We start from the raw sequence: 21,120 nt of genomic DNA, 5'->3' as shown, positions 1-21,120 counted from the left end.
TCTTCAACAAACCTACCTCCCTGATGATTGACTAGTGATACTTATAGACAAAAATACATGTCTGACTGACTACTTTAGTAATACTTCTGAAGAACATACATGCCTGACTGACTTTAGTAATACTTCTGAACAACACACACATACCTGATTGAATACTTTATTGATACTTTATGAACAACATTCTACATACGGTGATTGACTGCTTTATTGATACTTATGAACAATACACATACCTGATTGACTACTTTATTGATACTTCTGAACAACATACATGCCTATTTGACGACACTTCAGTGATACTTCGAACAACATATATGTCTGACTGACTACTTTATTGATACTTCTTAAGAACATAATGCCTGATTGACTACTTTACTGATGCTTCCAAACAACATAAATGCCTGATTGACTACTTTAGTGATACTTCTGAACAACATACCTGTCTGATTGACTACTTTACTGATACTTTCAAACAACATAAATGCCTGATTGACTACTTTAGTGATACTTCTGAACAAAATACATGTCAGACTGAATACTATACTGATACTTCTGAACAACATAATGCCTGATTGACAACTTTACTGATACTTCTAAACAACATAAATGCCTGATTGACTACTTTAGTGATACTTCTGAAAACATACATGCCTGATTGACTACTTTAGTCATACTCTTTTGAATAACATACATGACCTGAGGACTACTTTATTAATAAGTCTGAACAACACACATGCCAGACTGACTACTTTATTGATACTTCTGAACAATATACATGTCTGGTTGACTACCTTAGTAATTCTTCTGAACAACATAATGCCTGATTGACTACTTTAGTGATACTTCTGAATAATATACATGCGAGATTGACTTCTTTAGTGATACTTCTGAACAACATATATCCCAGATTAACTACTTTATTGATACTTCTGAACAACATACATGCCTGATTGACTACCTCAGTGATACTTCTGAACAACATACATGCCTGATTGACTAATTTAAGGATACTTCTACACAACATATATGCCTGACTGACTACTTTACTAATACTTCTGAAGAACATACATGCCTGACTGACTACTTTAGTAATTCTTCTGAACAACATACCTGCCTGATTGACTACTTTAGTGATAGTTATGAACAACATACCTGTCTGTTTCACTACCATAGTGATACTTCTGAACAAGATACATGTCTGACTGACTTCTTTATTGATACTTCTGAAAAAATATACATGCCTGATTGACTACTTTAGTGATACTTCTGAATAATATACATGCCTGATTGACTACTTTAGTGACTCTTCTGAACAACATACCTGTCTGAGTGACTACTTTAGTGATACTACTGAACAATATTCAAGTCTCATTCACTAGTTTAGTTATACTTCTGAACACCATACACGTCTGGTTGACTACAATAGTGATACTTCTGAACAACACACCTGCCTGATTGACTACTTTAATGACTGTTTTAACAACATACCTGTCTGAGTGACTACTGGTAGTTTTACTACTGAACAATATTCAAGTCTCATTCACTAGTTTAGTTATACTTCTGAACACCATACATGCGTCTGCTTGACTACTTTAGTGATACTTCTGAACAACATACATGTCTGGCTTGACTACTTTAGTGATACCTCTGAACAACATAAACACGCCTGATTGACTACTTTAGTGAAACTTCTGAAGAACATACATGCCTGACTGACTACTTTAGTAATTCTTTTGAACAACATACATGTCTGGTTGACTACCTTAGTAAATGTTCTGAACAAGACATATGTCTGACTGACTACTTTAGTGATAGTTCTGAATAATATATACATGCGAGATTGACTTCTTTAGTGATACTTTTGAACAATATACCTGCCTGATTGACTACTTCAGTTATACTAATGGACAACATACATGTCTCTGGTTGACTAATCTACTGATACTTCTGAACAAGATACGTGTCTGGTTCACTACTTCTGAACAACATACCTTTCTTAGTTACTACTTTTGTGATACTTCTGAACAACATACATGCCTACTGATTGACTACTTTAGTGACTCTTCTCAACAACATACCTGTCTGATTGACTAGTGACACTTATGAACAAAATACATGTCTGACTGACTACTTTAGTAATACTTCTGAAGAACATACATGCCTGACTGACTAATTTAGTAATACTTCCTGAACAACAAACATGTCTGACTGACTACTTTAGTAATACTTCTGAACAACACACATACCTGATTGAATACTTTATTGATACTTATGAATAACATACATGCCTATTTGACGACTTTAGTGACACTTGTGAACAACACATCCGTTTATTTGACTACTTCAGTGATACTTTCGAACAACATATATGTCTGACTGACTACTTTATTGATACTTCTGAACAACATAATGCCTGATTGACAACTTTACTGCTACTTCCAAACATAAATGCCTGATTGACTACTTTAGTGACACTTCTGAACAACATATATGCCTGATTGATTACTTTAGTCATACTTTGAATAATATACATACCAGATTGACTTCTTTGGTGATACTTTGGAACAACATACCTGCCTGATTGACTACTTCACTGATACTAATGAACAACATACATGTCTGGTTGACTAATCTACTGATACTTCTGAACAACATACCTGCCTGATTTACTACTTTTGTGATACTTCTGAACAACCTACATGCCTTATTGACTACTATACTGATACTTCTGAATAACATACATGTCAGATATACTACTTTAGTGATATAACTTAAAAACATACACGTCTGGTTGACTACTTTAGTGATACTTCTGAACAACATACATGTCTCGTTGACTACTTTAGTGATACTTCAGAACAACATACATGCCTGATTGACTACTTTAGTGAAACTTCTGAAGAACATACATGCCCCGATTGACTACTCTTTTGGGGTACTTCTAAACAATATATGCCTGACTGACTATATTATTACTAATACTTCTGAAGAACATACATGCCTGACTGACTACTTTAGTAATTCTTCTGAACAACATACATGTATGGTGGACTACCTTAGTTATTGTTCTGAACAAGATACATGTCTGACTGACTACTTTATTGATACTTCTGAACAACATACATGCCTATTTGACTACTTTAGTGATAGTTATGAACAACATACCTGTCTGTTTCACTACCTTAGTGATACTTCTGAACAAGATACATGTCTGACTGACTACTTTATTGATACTTCTGAAAAACATACATGCCTGATTGACTACTTTAGTGATACTTCTGAACAACATTCGTGTCTGGTTGACTACTATAGTGATACTTCTGAACAAACACACCTGCCTGATTGACTACTTTAATGACTGTTCTGAACAACATACCCTGTCTGAGTGACTGACTTTAGTGATACTTCTGAACAATATTCAAGTCTCATTCACTAGTTTAGTTATACTTCTGAACACCATACACGCCTGTTTGACTACTTTAGTGATACTTCTGAACAACATACATGTCTCGTTGACTACTTTAGTGATACTTCTGAACAACATACATGTCTCGTTGACTACTTTAGTGATACTTCAGAACAACATACATGCCTGATTGACTACTTTAGTGAAACTTCTGAAGAACATACATGCCTGACTGACTACTTTAGTAATTCTTCTGAACAACATACATGTCTGGTTGACTACCTTAGTAAATGTTCTGAATAAGACACATGTCTGACTGACTACTTTAGTGATAGTTCTGAATAATATACATGCAGATTGACTTCTTTAGTGATACTTTTGAACAATATACCTGCCTGATTGACTACATCAGTTATACTAATGGACAACATACATGTCTCTGATTGACTAATTTACTGATACTCTGAACAAGATATCGTCTGTTCTGGTTCACTACTTCTGAACAACATAACCTTCTCTAAAGTTACTACTTTTGTGATACTTCTGAACAACATACATGCCTGATTGACTACTTTAGTGACTCTTCCTCAACAACATACCTGTCTGATTGACTAGTGACACTTATGAACAAAATACATGTCTGACTGACTACTTTAGTATATTCTGAACAACAAACATGTCAGGACTGACTACTTTAGTAATACTTCTGAACAACACACATACCTGATTCGAATACTTTATTGATACTTTATGAACAAACATACATGCCTATTTGACTGACTTTAGTGACATCTTGTGAACAACATATCTGCTTCTATTTGACTACTTCAGTGATACTCTTCGAACAAACATATATGTCTGACTGACTACTTTATTGATACTTCTGAACAACATAATGCCTGATTGACAACTTTATGATACTTCCAAAACATAAATGCCTGATTGACTACTTTAGTAACACTTCTGAACAACATATATGCCTGATTGACTCTTTAGTGGTACTTTGAACAACATACCTGCCTATTTGATTGACCCTTTAGTGACACTTGTGAAGAACATATCTGTTTATTTGACTACTTCAGTGATATTTCGAACAACATATATGTCTGACTGACTACTTTATTGATACTCTGAACAACATACAGCGCCTGACTGACTACTTTATTGATACTTCTGAACAATATTCATGACTGACTGACTACTTTAATGATACTTCTGAAAACATAATTGCGGACTGACTACTTCATGATACTTCTGAACAATATACATGCCTGATTGAATACTTGGTGATAACTTATGAACAACATACATGCCTCTTTGACGACTTTAGTGACACTTGTGAACAACATATCTGTTTATTTGACTACTTCAGTGATACTTTCAACAACATATATGTCTGACTGACTACTTTATTGATACTTCTGAACAACATAATGCCTGATTGACAACTACTGCTTCCATTATAACATCACACTGATTGACTACTTTAGTAACACTTCTGAACAACATATGCCTGATTGACCTTTAGTGGTACTTTTGAACAACATATGCCTGTTGGCTGACACTTGTGAAGAACATATCTGTTTGTTGACTACTTCAGTGATACTTCTGAACAACATATATGTATGTCTGACTGACTACTTTATTGATACTTCTGAACAACATACATGCCTGTTGTTGCTATTGTGATACTTCAATTAATGTGCGGTATTTATTTCTTGCTTTGGTGCTACAAACTAATTACGTGACTGACTACTTCTGATACTTCTGAACAATATACATGCCTGATTGAATACTTTGGTGATACTTTGAACAACATACACTCTTTGTGACTTTAGTGACACTTGTGAACAACATATCTGTTTATTTGACTACTTGTGATACTTTGAACAACATATATGTTCTGACTGACTACTTTATTGATACTTCTGAACAACATAATGCCTGATTGACAACTTTAGTCATACTTTTGAATAATATACATACCAGATTGACTTCTTTAGTGATACTTTTGAATGAACATCCCTGCCTGATTGACTACTTCAGTGATACTTCTAAACAACATACATGACTGACTGACTACTTTATTAATAAGTCTGAACAACACACATGCCAGACTGACTACTTTATTGATATCCAGGGATGAATATTTTCATTATGCATCTAGTATCATTTTATTATTTTACAATTATATTAAGAACTTTAAGTATGGGTTTTGATACAATTAGATTATGAAACCTTAAATTTATCGTTAAAAAAATCATCATACACAGACATATCTATACCACTACTGAACAGTATTTCATGAGTGTATGTAGATTTACTATACAAATTATCAAGAAAACCTTTAAATATGGGATTTAGAATGAGCTTTCAGCTCCATTTATAATAAGATATTATGAAAATGTATTTATTTCTATCTTTTGACACGTTTAATTATTTGCATATCGACCCATCTCTTTGTGCAGTTCATCTTTGTCTTTCTCACATTGCAGGCTAGTCCTCGAAAGAACAAAGCCAACAATAGACAAGAGGTGATACTTTTCTCACATTCCTCGCATCTCTGTTTATTGTTCAAATAACAATACCGGTGGTATTTTAATTACTGACTGATAAAAGAAATATACAAACAATTCACAACACAAGTATAATAATGTGTTTTATATTTTAAAACTACTAATTAGAACACTATGTTTCTCTTCCCATTTATTCAAATGACATACGAACAATGTGAAATATTATATCGTGGTCAATGTTGCTTCCTTACACCATATAGATAAACATGAAACAATGAAAGAAAACTGTACTTTTAAAACAAGTGTTGGTCACAATGAATAACATTGTAAAATGTCTTCAGTATTACATCTTTAACCAATTATAAATATTATACTTCAACCAGTGAGATTTTACACAATTAGTTTATGTAATGTAGATTGCTTAATAGCATATTTCATATATTATAGTAAATAATTCAGAAAGACAAATAAACATTAAATTGTAATTAAAATATAATAACATTATACTTTTATCATATTATTAAAGTTATTTGTAGAAATAAAATAAATAACAAATGTGCACACAATAACTTCACAGCTCCTGTTCTAATAATTACTAATCTTATTTACTGACTGTAATTCACATTTCACTGGATGTCAGGGCAGTTTAGGTGTATGATGTAACCCATATAGTGTTTTCAATAGATAAATAATTTATGTACAACTTGACTTTAATAACAAAGAAGTAAATAATAAAACAACTAAAATGATTTTATCAAATAACCTGATTAAAAGGTTTAGAAACAGGAATTGGTAAATTTAGTTAACACCACTGTGTTCTTTAGTAGCAAATCATATATTAAGCAAAGTTCTTTAATTAACGTTTTCAATGTAATCGAACCCAACAGCTGTGTGGGTATGCGTGGTACTATACTTCATAGCCTAGGAACCGTATAGTGTTCTCCTTATTAATTGTATGACCCTGCCATGTGGTCATCAATTGTATACACACACACTGAGTTTTGGGTGAAGGTGGAGTGGTCTCTCGAAATGTCTCGTTAACGTTTGTTCATCGCTCCGGGTATTATACCGTGTAGGAGGAACCATTCCACCTTCATTGGCCTCCAAATATTCTAAAGGTAGAAAGAAAACGTGTATTTTATTTATTAGACTCATTTGTTGAAAGTACGATAAAATTTATTTTGTTGAAATTGGTATTTTAGTACTTTAGTTAACTGCCACTAGAGGAGGAAAGTTCAATTTGTTCTTTATTGACTGAGAAGCGGAAAGGGGCTATCTGTGTTTAGCCTACATTTAGTATCTAAACTTGTTTTCAAGCATTGTAAGGCCGCAGACATACCACCGTGCTAGTGGGAAGACTGGTTTCTTCAATGAACAAGTCTAGTAAGTGGATGTAACTTCAAAATCATTGTTACGCTAAGAAATATCTTAGTCTGCGGACTTACAATGCTTGAAAACACGTTTAGACATTAAGTGTGACTAAACACAGTAGTTTCTCAGTTAATAAGAAAGAACAAATTGAACTGTTCCCTCTTGTGGTAGATAACGGAAGTCGTAAAACACCAATTTCAACAACACTCAATTTTATCGCACTTTAACAAATGAGTCTAATAAAAAAATGTTTTCTTTCTACTTTTAGAATATTTGGAGGTCACTGAAAGTAGAATGGTTCCTCCTGGACGGTAGAAGTACCCTGATGCAATAAACCCACGCTCTTCACCTTCATCCCCACCATACTGTGTGGGCATACAATTAATATGGAGGACACTAAACGGATCCTAGGCCATAAAGTATAGTACGACGCATACCCACACAGCTGTTGGGTTCGACCCCACTGAAAACGTTAATTGAAAGAACTTCTTAATATATGATTTGCTACTTAAGAACACAGTGGTGTTAACTAAATTTATAGGCCAATTCCTGTTTCACAAACCTTTTTAATTGTCTAAAGTTTCAGGCTATTTGATAAAAATCATTTTAATTGTTTTATTATTTACTTCTTGTTATTAAAGTCATAAGTTTAAAGTCCTCCGTTTCAGAGGAAGGGTAAGATTATAATATGAAAAATTCAGTGCTTTTACATAACAGCAACAAGATAATTTCACTACATGAATCACATTCTACATACTATTATTTCGAATTTTTTTATATAAAGTAAGAAAATGTTAACCCTAGTTACAACATAAATTCACGTGTTCTTTCATTTTGATATTGCATTAGAACCCTTGTATAAGACACCTACATTGTAAATGAAACTTATATCGGTTACAGAATTATTCGACGCTGAAGAGAACTACATACCTCACCGTCAAAAGCGGATTGAAAAACGTTTGATTTACAAAATTCATATTAAACTGTTACTTTGTTGTATAAAAAAAGTGTACAGAATCATATGTATAAAACTATTTCACATTGCTTATTAATATACTGCAGACAATAAATTATTATTTGTTTTCTTAAAATCAAATACACTCTCATCCATGTTACATAGCAGGAGAAAAACTCCATTCACAAACAATCGAAGAATCAGAATATCTTGTTGCAAAATCAGCAGTTACTAAACCATGTAGCAAATTAATCCTTGTATATCTATATCTGTTGAATGAAAGAAGAAATCACTGTCTCTACTCCAATCAACCACACGTGAAAATAGTAAAGAAAACAAAATCTGAAACACATATGCGCGCACATGTACCAAAATCAACACTTGCGAGAGCATGTACCAATTTACCCAGGTGGGTTCAGACTTTCGACTCGTGATCTGTGGGTCGCGCGTTCGAATTCTCGTCACACCAAACATGCTCACCCTTTCAGTCATGGGGCGTTATAATGTACGATGAATCCCTCTATTCTTTGGTAAAGAGTAGTCCAAGAGCTGGCGGTGAGTAGTGAATATGTGCAAATTGTATGCATGTATGATTAACTGACTACACAACAGACATTCAACTATTATTAAACTCTGGACAATTAAAACTGATTCATTAATAATTATGGTATTAATACAGAGAATTCTCAAGTTATGTTTAATATATAACTATGATAAAAAACATCTACAGAGAGAAACATTTTGGTAATAAAATCTACAACTGTTTCCAACTTCTGATCAAAACAAAATACCTATATAGTTCAAATAAAAATTAAACGAGTAATGAATATTATGTACGTCTAACATATCACCATACTTATGATGATTAGAAGGTATTGATTCATCTGTCATGGTACCCTAAATGCAAGCAAATTTTTTGCTATAATCCCAAACACAAAATTCAGCTAGCTTAGGAGGTTTAGTTTTGTTCTAAACACTTATCTTAAGATAACAATGCAAAATAATCCTCATAAACAAATATATATATCAAACAATTTAACCAATACTAAAAATAAACTAACATTAAGGAAAGAAAAAATAAAACATTACTTTAATCACAGTCTACAACTATTTATCATCTTACCTTCATTCTTTCTAAATTTGTATTTACATCTGTCAAAGACTAGTTGAGAAACTAAATAAGACTTAACTTTTAATTTAAAAAATGAAACTTGACATCTTGCAGGACATGTCTTGGAGTAAGACATCAATAGTATCAGGTTTCTTAAGGGCAACATATAACTAGGTAACTAAACATACAACTTTTTAGGTGGCTATACGTTTCCTTTTTCCTTTTTAAAATCAAAACATGCATAATAATTATTGGAAAGACTTTAACAATTTATAATAAAGCAAGTTATAGTGACATTTAAAATTAACTTTGATCACTTTTATGTTCCACTTACTTTTCAAGCAGAACTACAGCAACTTGTGGGTTTACTCTTCAATACTTACTATTTTCTTGTCCATAGTCATGAAAGTAGGTTGCCCAGTCCCATGTCATGAAAAGATCTAGAAGTTATAAGAAAATATAACTACAAAAATTCTGCAAGATAAATTCCAGTGCACCAAAATAAAGTAAACTGCTATACATAAATTAACTAACAAAAATTACAAGAAGAAGGAATTGTACACTATAAGTCAGAAAGTAATAATAAGAAATCAGTTTTAGTGAAAGGAGACTGATGGACTCTGTGACTAAACTAAAATAATTGGAAGATGTGATATCAAAAAATATATGGAACTATTTTACTTGGTAGAGTTTCCACAGTTAATACATCTTTAATTATGTTTGTTTGTTTTTCAATTTCATGCAATGCTACACGAGGGCTATCTGCACTAGCCATCCCTAATTTAGAAGTGTAAAACTAGATGGAAGTCAGCTAGCTATCCCTAATTTAACAGTGAAAGACTAGAGGAAAGTCAGCTAGCTATCCCTAATTTAACAGTGTAAGACTAGAGGGAAGTCAGCTAGCTATCCCTAATTTAACAGTGTAAGACTAGAGGGAAGTCAGCTAGCTATCCCTAATTTAACAGTGTAAAACTGGAGGGAATTACGCACTTTAAATACTACACATTCACACTAAGACACAACTAGCTATCATCTGATCTTAACATTAGTAACAGAAGGTGTATTTAATGGCCTAAATATAAGCATTGGGTGTAAAACATTATTATAACAAAGGCTTAGTTGAAACACTACTCCATTGAAACCCTTGGTAACTTTTATCTTACTTTTGTCTATACCTCAATGTTAATTAACAACTTAAAAAAATATAAATAAAATGCTATTTAACTTATGGTGGTGCAATAAGTGAGCCTAGGGTATTATTTGTTTTATAATTAAGCTTAAAAATGTACTGTGCGATAACTTACTCTAAGCTCAATAAAGACAAAATATCAATTCTAAATCTAAATAATTTCTGAATTAAATTGTTTTGTTCTATCACCAAAGTTAACAAGAATAAAAAACAAACCAATATGTATATTAAACATTCACAACATAAATACCATAGTTGACCTAACAATATCAATTGGGAGTTTTGTTACAAAACAATGATATAAATTGTATACCATTACTATTAAAAAAAAGAAGCATGACACAAACTGTTTATTATATATATTAACACCAGAGGGACATTTAGAGTGTTCCTTCTACCACACACATTATACTCTTTAACACTGTAAATACCTGACAGCCATAAAGCTTCTTATTTCCAAAGAATGCAACATGTAGATCTTCAATGTTTTCAGTTTACTAAAATGTTTAGTTAAAATAAAGTTAAGTTATTTGAATTTTTGAGTCTATCTCATGCTACTTTTATCATTTTTATAAAGTACTTCATAACTTGTTCTTAATGTTTCATGAAAAATTTAAAATCTTCCCAGTAACAGTAAGCAGAGCCAATCTTTATGCATATACTCAAAAGGTGATTTACAAAACTATAACTTTTATCTCTGTATTTCTATAGACTGGTGGAACTTTTAAGCAAATAGGTCTATTCAGATACCAATAACTATTTTGAATCTATTCAATGTTACACAGCGTGGCTTTCAAATGCATTACTAAACTTTTGGAAAAGAATTAGCAATAACTAACATACTGAGCAAGACTTTAAACTGAACAAAATACACTATTCATTTCAAGCACGCCAAACTAGCCTAACAATCCTTTGACTGTTTATGTACATGTGAAACTGAATGAGTGTTTAAATCTTTATCAGTACTACATATAACCCAGTAAAGGTGACATAAAATATTTTAACTAGATTGACTATTCCTTTTTTAGGATAATAAAGAGCAATGATTAGTAGGGCACATTACAAGTACAGATGTTGATGTCATTTTTGTCAATAATAACAGAAGACATTCCTGTCATGTTTAGATGTACATAAAAAAATGTGTGCATCACATGAAAGATGGCAGTGACAACAGTTAGAAAGATGTTAAAACAGTTTTCACATAATAGAAAAATAAAAAATAAAAAGGAATGGGAATTACAGAAAATGATAATGTAAAAAAATATACAGGAAACAATACTAATATATGGGAAATAGAAAAATGAATAAAAATACAGGTGATATTAATATATAGGAAACAATACTAATATACGGGAAATAGAAAAATGAATAAAAATACAGGTGATATTAATATATAGGAAACAATACTAATATATGGGAAATAGAAAAATGAATTAAAATATAGGTGATATTAATATGTAGGAAACAATACTAATATACCGGAAATTGAAAAATGAATAAAAATATAGGTGATATTAATATGTAGGAAACAATACTAATATACCGGAAATAGAAAAATGAATAAAAATATAGGTGATATTAATATGTAGGAAACAATACTAATATATGGGAAATAGAAAAATGAATTAAAATATAGGTGATATTGATAAAAAAAAAAAATACAAAGTTGTTTTGAAATTTTTTTAACAGATGCACAAAGGTCATTAATTCTAGGACTAAGAATGATGTCATACTCTTATAGAATTTAACAATGCTATCCAATAAACATCCTTAATTTCTTTCTAAAAGTGGAAAAGATTCACAAATAACAATGAACAGTTGTGTTGAAACTTGAGAAAATTAAATAACCTTAAACAATATCAAACCTAATGAAGGGCAGTTGCTTGAAACACTAGTTAAATAATGTAACTGTTTTTTATCCTTTTTTTAACTTTAGGTGTTTATAAAAACAATATTTCTTTTGTGAAGTAAGAGAGGATTCCATGTACTGTAGACCAGCACAGTGCTTCCTTGTACCTAGAAAAGCATGAGACCTGTACAAGTAAAACTTTATACAACCTTCCCTAACAATGGCTAGTGACCAATAAAAGCCAGCCTATTAACCTGAGACACACATCCTCTAATACAAAGAAAAAGCAATATGCAACAAAATTCACATGATACAAATGTGAAACTCCCTTGAGTTAAAAAAAGAGAAAACAGACCTCCATGATGGTCACTGAATATTTAAACTACTGTATATATATATATATATATATATATATATATATCAACCAGTCTCTGTATCAAGAAGACTAATGATTGATTTTCAGCCACGACTACAAAATAAATAGTTCTTTGAGATTTCCAAGAATATGGAAGCAGATTATTTGTCAAAACACAGGATAAAAAGTAATGAATAACTGGTACCTAGTCGTTAATAAAAAAGTTCTCAATTAACAATCAGGCTGAAGTGACCATACAGGTTACTAACCATGACAGTTCATGAGCATCAGAACTATGGGATGGACAAGACAAATACAAAAACTTGTTCACCATTTACCATTCAGATAACTAGACTAGACTGATGTTTCAGGCAAGACTAAGAAAAGAGGATTCTAAAGTATTCTAGAGATGTTTCTCAAGCAAATTAGAATGACCAAATACAAAGTTCACCAAAATAATTATAGCAGAAGTAAACAATCTGATTAACAATTACTTTGAACTTCTTTTAAAGCCTGTAGAAAGGTCCAGTGATTTAGTCAACAGAAAAAATAATAAAAAAAGCGAATAAAAGCAAATAACTACATGAAGAAATCACAATTCCAAGAATTACATGACAAAATAAGTCACTCTCACATACAGCTGTGATAAGACATGTAACTGGATTACTCAAGTTCAAGAGAGCGAAGTCAACAAAAAATGTATCAATTACAAACATATATGTGACATTTATAATCACGAGTACAAATGCCATAAATATATTGACGGATGTCACTGACAATGAATGTAAATCTCGTGTATATATTTGGTTCCCAGATATATAAAAAGTGTTCTTGACTGAAGCCAACGGGCAAAAAATTCCAGATTAAAATGCACACAGAAGCATTTAAATGACATAGTCTTAAGTACTCACATCAGAAACTCAATGATGAGTAGTGTTGATAAACAAAATAACACTGAAAGTCATATCTGTTTATCTGATCAGAACAGCAGCATTTTAAAATTAATTTATATGCAAATTACTGAATTATGTGCAAAATTTAACTAAACATCTTTACAATCCATGCATGTGAATGAAATTAACATTATAGTATATAATTTAATGTTTATGTTATCCAAGTTTTAATTCTTTGTTACAACAGAAACATTTAAAATAAATATTTTGCTCACATAGTTTGCTTGTCACATGATCCAAGTTATATAAAAAAAATCTCCAATTTAACAGAAACTGACTGTAAACACATAAGCTCACAATGCATACAACTGTCTAGATGCCAATGTATTTTCACATGTCCTTTTGAGACATACGATATATGCAGTCTTAGAACTGAATCCACTGCAGAAGAGAAATAGATTTTACAGCCTTTTATGGGTGCTATGCCAATCTTCTATACTTTGGAAACAAATTTATGATGTACAAGTAATTAGTTAATACAAGTGTGCAAAGATGTTATAAAGAGCTCAGTGTACACTCCACTCCACCAACAGTTAATATGAAATTGGTGTACAGTTTTGTACTGAAGTCGAAGTAACAGCCTGCAGTACTATTGTCTACAGCACTTACAGTGGTTTGTTACCTCAAAATTCTATAGTTAGAGACAGTTGAATTGTACTTAAATCTATTTTTTATATTTTAGTTGACTGTGTATAATTTATGTTTTAAAAATCCTATTTGAGTGTTTTAATTGTTTTTATAAGCTTAACTTGTTACACAGATTGTGAAAGCTTTATAAACAAGATGGTATCTGTAACAGCCATCCTGTTTTGGCAACACACCTATGTGGGGAATTTCTCAAAATAACTTCTTCATAAAAGGCCTACTGGTATCAGTTAACATATCAGAATAAATAGTGACAAAGAATTTTAAAGGAGAGTTAAAAATAAACTATAAATGAAAAGATAAAGACGTTAAATTATGAATATGTGAAAAAGATGTGACTATACTAATAAATTTCTATAAAGATTTAAAGGTATGTACACATTTTTGTTAATTTTAAAAACCTTTCCCTGCACTCTCTGTTGATGATGACAAATAGAGTTAGTAATACGGTGCATAAAAGAGAAAAAAAAAGTACAAACATTTACCTTAAAAAACAACAATTGATGTTCATTTATGAGGTTCTAGAGGTTATGCAAATGAAATGTAGAAACAGTAAGGTAAAACGTATTATTTTTATACTTTATGTAAAAATTACTTTGCATGTGAACTACTCAGAGTCCAAGTGTAAATAACTACATTAAATAATGAATTTTTATCAGAAAAATCCCAAAAATATTTACAAAATAAAACTTTTGCTGAAACTACTTACTTTAATGAAAGTTTGTTATCAAGTTTTAAGGAAATTATTTCATTAACTAGTTTCATTTTTGAAAGGCATTTCATGAGAGTTGCATACTTTTCTTCCAATGAGCATATATCATTCTTCAAGGTTTAATGTCTTCAATAATGTAACTGTTAATTACATATCTATATACATAATATATGTCTATGTTACATACATATACAATATTAATGACTATTCTACAGCAACCACATAAAATGTATTTAGTCCAAAAGCAATGTTTACATTACTTGTAATATCTTTTAATATGAACTTAAATAGTAGAGTTTTGTAAAGGTTTACTAACCTGCCTAAGATCAGCAAAGCACATCTGGGAGTGCACCTTCTTCAAACCCTCTAACAGGTTCTGAATTAGCAAACACTATTGAAGACAAAAAAGAACTCAGTTTAGTTTATATCCATTAATGAATAATTATTATCTGTATTTGTTTTAAAGGCCTTAACATAAAATATTTGGATTGCCAACACAATTCAGTTTTATTGAAGCATAAAATGCTGTTTCGTTTTTGTCTTTGATCTGCTTAAACATAGTCTAGAAAGCCAACATCCAAATGCAGTGGAGATTGTGTGAAAAGTATATCAAAATGTGTGGAATAAGATTGACCTCATCAACGTTTGTAGAAACTTACTACAATGAAAGAAGTATTTTCATAATAATGCATTATTATGGCCATCAAAACTGAACATGATTTACAATGAAATAGTTCCAAGGGCAGCAGGAAACCTGAAAGTTGTTCTTAAAAGATAAATGAACCCTTAAACAAATAATACTGTGTAAGACTATTAAGTATTCTGATTATTTACACAACTGAAAAATAAATAAGAACAAAACTACAATAAGAATTTCATTAATTAATCAACAACAAAAATAAATCTCTTCACAGAGAACTAAATCTCATTAAAAAAAAATACAATTCCTAATTGACCTAAAACTTTAAGAAGTTAATTATTCTTGGGTATCTTTGAAATTAGATTTTGATAAAAATGGTTTTATGTTTCAGATGTGGTTTAAATAAACAGTTTCAATTTTAAGGTAATAACATTAAAGTGTGATGGTCCATAAGGTACAAATTTTCCAAACTCTTAAAATTTCTTGATTTGCATATACTATGTTAACCTTATTTCCCCAGATGTTAAAAGCTTTAAAAAATAACAACAAAAGCACTTTCAATTTTGTCCATAAATCATCCATAAAAAGATCATAGCATAATGTGTTTGCTAAATGCAAAATTTCCACCTTCAGTCATTGTCTAATTCAACAGAAATTCCTTTGTTGCAATATATGGAAAATAGTCAAATAATGAAACTGTTATTGTATTAACGTCTATCTTTATATTGTGCTGTTTGTGTCCCAAGAACCACAGTATTTACATTATACATACATTGCAGCTCACTACTATAACAACTGAATAACACAAGCAAAACCAGGTTAATATATGTGATTCATCCTCACTGTCAAGCTGAATTCAGAGAAAGTACACCTTACTTAAAGAGATGGGACTAAATATTTGTCCACAGAAAACCATCCTTTCCTTTTCACTACTGGCTTACATTATGCACTATATCTTATTAGTGTGATAATGCTGACTTAAAACTGTAAAATGTTCAAAGTTGCATCACCTACTTAAATCTTTTTTTTTATCTACCTTTGTACTAAACTCACTGACTTTAATCTTTTGGGATCTTCTAGAAATTTTTCCCTCCATCCAGGATGTTTTTTTGGCCTCTAAAATAACAAGTTAGGACTGAGAGATGCCTTGGGTCTCTTTTACAACTGGATGATATATCCATATCGAGGCTTACAATATAAAATTGGATATAAGGCACCTTGTTAATTTGGAGGCCAAGAAAACATACTAGAGAGAAGGAAAAATTTCTAGATGATCCCAATTTTCATGAAAATATAGGTGATTTTCAACAAAATAAGATATTAAGCAGGGCAACAGTGAAAGTTATGATTCCTATACAGAAAATGTATTTCATATAACTAGTCTCATTTAGTGCTGCCCTCTATGTGAAAAAAAAAGAAAGAAAAACATGCCACAAGCCTTTTTTCCTCCCTTCCTTTGGAAATGACTCATTTTAATGTCCCTCATGCAAATTATCGTGGTTAATCCTCCACAAAGGAAAGTGCTATACACTCATTATACGTGCAACTTCCTCTATTCAGTTCTATCAAATTACTGTTTTGAGTTTTAGTGGAGAATTGAATCACTCATTTTCAGTGGAGAGGAAGCACATTTTATGTATAGAAAAACTAACTTCTGATATGGTACATTAGCTGTGCTTATATAATCAGATAGAATCACACACTGAATTGGTGCAAGGGAAGAAAAGAAGCACCCTTTGAAAGAGTACAAAGGACACACCTTATGTCTAAAGAATTAGATATGTAGATATGATGTGGGAGACTACACTACTTCTAAACCAGCCATACTCTTCACCAATCTGGGAAATGTGTTGTATATTCTGGTAGACAAAAACTGAGAAGTAAATCCAATTAGTATTGGGGAAAAATGGAAGTGTCCCCAGACACAAAGTGGCTAGGGCATGATGGACTGTACTTGACAACTACATCCAAAATCTGTGCTGCTGGAAACTGACACAGATAGAGAGGGTGGGTGTAGAATGAGGATCATACCATCTTCACCTGAAATTAATGAGACCAGAAGGGATATCAAACCCCTGACTCCTGAAGAGAGAGTATGTTAAGAATAGAAAATGGTATATCAACTTAGAAAACCTGATGACCTGGATTGAAAAAAACGTGTATGAGAGAGAAATTGACCAGAACCAACCTAAGACAAATAACATCTTCAGAATAAGCTACACAAAAGACAGTTGAAGGGAAAGAACCAGAACAATCCCAAGTTCCTCCACCATGCTGTATCAAGGCGATTGTAGGACGTAGGCACCTATTGTTTGTTGGCCCTACCAGCCATATAAGTTAAACCAAAAATTAACTTTTAAGGAAACTTTTCATGGACCTATAGTTTTCATAGGCACTAGGCACTGTGCCTAATAAATAATTCAGCCCTGCCTCCACAATAAGATAAAGTATAATTGAAGGAGGAAGTCAAACATATTCACTACAATGTGCAAAACCTTATGTTTTTTGCTTTTACTCTATATTATAAAACAAAAAAAGGAGACTTAGAAACTGATTGAAAGACTATGACAGATAGCCAGTCTTCAGTTTTAATAACAACAACAAACAGCTGGAATAGAAACTGTGAAAGAGATGATTTCCAGATTCAATGTTCTGTTGGACAGAAGGTCTTGAACTACCTCCAACAGAAGCTGGCTGTTAATGTGATCCTGAGGAAGGAAAGAAATGGATATCTGTGATAAAAAGAGGAAGGTAAAGGAAGCATAGGACATGTTCAAATAATCCACCAATCTGTGGTGAAACACTGCCAAGGGGGAAGAAAGTCACACAACTGAGCTCCCATCCAGTTATCAACTGGTACTGTTGATATTATGATGATCTACACTGAAAAAAAACACCTGGAAAGAGGAACAGGTAAAAGCTGGGAAGCACCAGGATGGGAAACAGGAATAGGGGCTTGTCTCGATTCCAACTGTGGCAAATGAGCTACCAAAAACGAAAGGATAGAGTGTTCCTAGCATGCAATTCCAAAGGGTTTGGAATACGTTTGAAAATATACTAAGAAACAGAGCTACACATGATTTCCTAAGTGGGCAGCAAATAAATCTGACAGAAGGCTGCATTTTGACCCAGTACGTTTCAACAACAGAAAAATTATGTATGCAAGGTGAGAGTAGAGAATGAAAAATGAGTCATCTTAGAAGTAACAAAGGAGAGGCTGTTCCTCATAAACCTCAGGACTTTTGTACAGAGTATCTGAAAGTAAATGTATGGTAGATAAATACCACAAAAGTAAGGATAAGACAGAGGCATGGGTTAAAAGCACTGGAAGTCAGGGGGTACTCCCAAATTGGCAAAATAGATTCCAACACCTGTGAGTCTTAAAACGGATAGGCTACTTGATGGTTCGTCAAACAAACTATCCACAGCACATAGGAAGCAAGACATGCTGGAACTCTCAACCAATTATGAAGTAAATTGCTTTGTATGAACCCTAATATCCAAAGAAAGTCGGAAAACTAAATATGGTAAAGAAGAACTGAGAACTATCATACAACAAAAAAGGATGAGGATTGTAGGAATTCATAAAAAGGGATAAAACATCACATACCTGAGAAATCATACCTAAATACGCAATATTAGACCGAGATGACTCTGCAGGAGGTGTACAGGGAAACATGAGAAAATCCTGTGGTGGAAAAAGGCTATAAAAATCTTTCTCGGAATGAACAGGTTCAGATTGTTCATGAGATGAATAACTTCAAGAGAAAGTGGCTGACTCACAGATTGACCAGTCTCTCACTGAATAATTGCAAATAATTCCATTAACAGGGTTGCTTGCACCTCCAGCCATAGTTACAAAACCGGCACTCTGGGCTATATCTACCTCATGTGCTTCGTAAGCACTCACGAATTTTTCAAAAACAAACATGTACAATATTATATCAACTATACTTTGTCCTATCCATTGCCGACGACCAAACACAATAAGAACAATATTTATATAAGCAACGAATCTTACGGTGAAGACGTTTTCTAAACTGATAGAGTGTGATCACAATTCATTGTATTTGTCAGAAGACATTGATATTAGGCCTATGATGTTATTAACTATACGATTTTTATATTCAGCCCCCTAGGTATCTTCATGGGAGAAAATAAATAAATTTCTTTTTCTTGTAATTCTGTTCCAACCAGTATGTAAACAGTTTGTTTATGATGCTTTTATTTTTTAATATTTTAACTCAAATTTGGGAAACTTAAGGGAAGAATAGAAACTTTTTAAATTCCGTATATGTAATTTACCTGCCAGGCGAGTTGTTTGAACTATTTTCACAACAATAATTGTGATTATTTAGCAAGTATTATTGTGAAACAACAATGTCTTATTTTGTAATAAAATAACGTAAACATTAGATGTTTTTTCACACGTATCAATTTGTATATTTTAAATTCAAATCAAAGCTCTTTAAAAATGGAACTGTGGTTTCTGTTGCCTCATCATAAATTTCACACCTTTTAGTTTCTGTAATTTGTCAGCTTTTAGCGTTTAATCCGTAACTCCGTAACTTTTATCAGCTCTTAGTGTTTAATCCGGAACTCCGTAACTTTTATGATATATTGTTGTGGTGTTTCTTTGTTGCCTCTAAGCATGATGCGAAACAACAATATCTTATTTTGTGATAAAAATAACGTAACCACTAGACGTTTTTTTCACACATTTTTGAATTTATATATTTTAAATTCAAATCAAAACTGTGTAAAGATGGAATTTTGGTTTCTGTAGCCTCATCATAAATTTCACACCTTTTAGTTTCTGTACTTTGTCAGCTTTTACCGTTTAATCCGTAACTCCATAACTTTTATCAGCTTTTAGTGTTTAATCCGGAACTCCGTAACTTTTATATCATATTGTTTGTTCTTACGTGCTTACAATATTTATAATATTAACAATGAAACAGTATCTTAGCAACACAGATAATTAGGAGACATTTTGTAAAAAGTTAAAGCTACTACTGCAAGCAGATTTTAAGATATAGAGATGGTGAAGTTTTTTTTCAAATCATTGATTTTTATGGCATTCTATGCTGTAGTAAATGCAATGCCTGCACACATCAAACTTAAACATGAAAATATTGTACTTGGCGCCCCACAGGTGATTCCGTGTGTCCCCGATAGCATTGGAATCAATAGATATACTTTTGATGTTTTCCAGTATTATTGGTTTGGCCCCTACGGTGGAATAGCAACAGACGATAATAAAATTCGGGTAAACAAAGCCACGGGAGATTTGATGATTTATAAATTTGATTTTTCTGATACCGGTGTGTATAAGTGTGTTATTGAATACTCAAAAAACTGGGAGATAAAAGCACAAAAAGCAATTTTCATCACTCATTTCTTGGAAGGTAAATGCTT

The 21,120-nt window shown here is 32.1% G+C and overlaps 1 protein-coding gene and 2 long non-coding RNA genes across 4 annotated transcripts in view; all 3 read right to left on the bottom strand.

Annotated features, from left to right (window-relative positions):
* The window catches only part of LOC143256124 (exocyst complex component 6-like), a 415,504-nt gene that overhangs the window by 151,612 nt on the left and 242,772 nt on the right, over positions 1-21,120 (bottom strand). The gene's annotated exons all lie outside the window — the stretch shown is intronic.
* The window catches only part of LOC143256126 (uncharacterized), a 265,056-nt gene that overhangs the window by 223,998 nt on the left and 19,938 nt on the right, over positions 1-21,120 (bottom strand). The window lies entirely within an intron of this gene.
* On the bottom strand, positions 8,817-19,822 carry LOC143256100 (uncharacterized). The gene is made up of 3 exons (XR_013031034.1): positions 19,313-19,822; positions 15,379-15,453; positions 8,817-9,799 (listed from the first exon to the last, which is right to left on the bottom strand). It is a non-coding gene; the product is annotated as an uncharacterized LOC143256100 (long non-coding RNA).

The sequence above is a fragment of the Tachypleus tridentatus genome, chromosome 7 (assembly GCF_004210375.1).
Source record: "Tachypleus tridentatus isolate NWPU-2018 chromosome 7, ASM421037v1, whole genome shotgun sequence".
Lineage (NCBI taxonomy): Eukaryota > Metazoa > Arthropoda > Merostomata > Xiphosura > Limulidae > Tachypleus > Tachypleus tridentatus.
Note: the sequence above shows the minus strand (reverse complement) of the source record. Positions and strands in the feature narration are given on the sequence as shown.